The sequence below is a fragment of the Propithecus coquereli genome, unplaced genomic scaffold (genome assembly GCF_000956105.1).
Source record: "Propithecus coquereli isolate 6110/MARCELLA unplaced genomic scaffold, Pcoq_1.0 Scaffold205, whole genome shotgun sequence".
Lineage (NCBI taxonomy): Eukaryota > Metazoa > Chordata > Mammalia > Primates > Indriidae > Propithecus > Propithecus coquereli.
In genome coordinates, this window is record NW_012145523.1 from 2,951,213 (window position 1) to 2,952,286 (window position 1,074).

The 1,074-nt window shown below is 32.4% G+C and overlaps 1 protein-coding gene across 1 annotated transcript in view; it reads left to right on the top strand.

Annotated features, from left to right (window-relative positions):
- The window catches only part of LOC105810121 (neurobeachin-like), a 160,292-nt gene that overhangs the window by 158,291 nt on the left and 927 nt on the right, over positions 1–1,074 (top strand). The window lies entirely within an intron of this gene.

The window sequence follows — 1,074 nt, forward strand, 5'->3', positions numbered from 1 at the left end:
ATCCTCCCGCCTCGGCCTCCCAGAGTGCTAGGATTACAGGCGTTAGCCACCGCGCCCAGCCCCTTTTCTTGATAGGTATTATTGTACTATTTATTTATCTATTCACCTGTTGATAGGCATCTGGGTTTGTCCAGTTTGGTTCAGTTATAAATAATGATTCTTATGGACATTTGAGTGAAAGTCTTGGCGTGGACATATATTTTCATTTCACTTGGGTAATCAACAAAGAGTAAAATTGCTGGTTGAGTAGTAAGTACATGATTAACTTCATAAGAAACTGCTGAGCTATTTGGCAAAGTAGTCGTATCATTTTATATTTCTGTCAGCAATATATAAAAGTTCTTTGTTCCACATTCTTGTTGAGGCTTTATATTGTCAGTCTTTTTAATTTCAGGCTTTATAATGGCTGAGTAATCATATCTCATTTGGTTTTATTTTCCCTTTCCTAATGATTAATGATGATGCATATTGTTTTTTGCATATTTGTATGGGCCATTGAAATCTTTTTTGCTCTTTTTTTAAAATTAAGTCGTTACTGAGATTTAAGAGTTCTTTATATATTTTGCATATATGTTCTTTGTGAGAAACATGCATTCCAAAATTTTTTGTTTCATTGTGTCATTTATATTTTCATTTTTTAGAAGTGCTAATAACAAAAAATTTCTAATTTTGATCAAAGCCATCATCTCAAATAGTTCTTTCTTTTATGTTTATGTGATTTGTAAATCCTAAAAAATCGTACCTACCACAAAGTCATATAGATGTTCTCCTATATTTTCTTCTAAAAGTTTTGTAGTTTTATCTTTCATGATTAGGCCTCTGATCTATTTTGACTTAGGTTTGTGTGCATGGTGAAGTAAAGTTTGGGATTTGTTTTTATCCGTATGTATATCAGTGTTTCAGTACCATTGAATTACCTTGGCACATTGGTTTAAAATCAATTGACCACCTATGTGTAGGTCTATTTCTGAATTCCATTCTGTTCCATGACCTATATGCTGATACAGCACTGTCTTCTTTACTGTAGCTTTATACTAAGTCTTGAAATCAGGTAGTATAAGTCCTCTAATTATG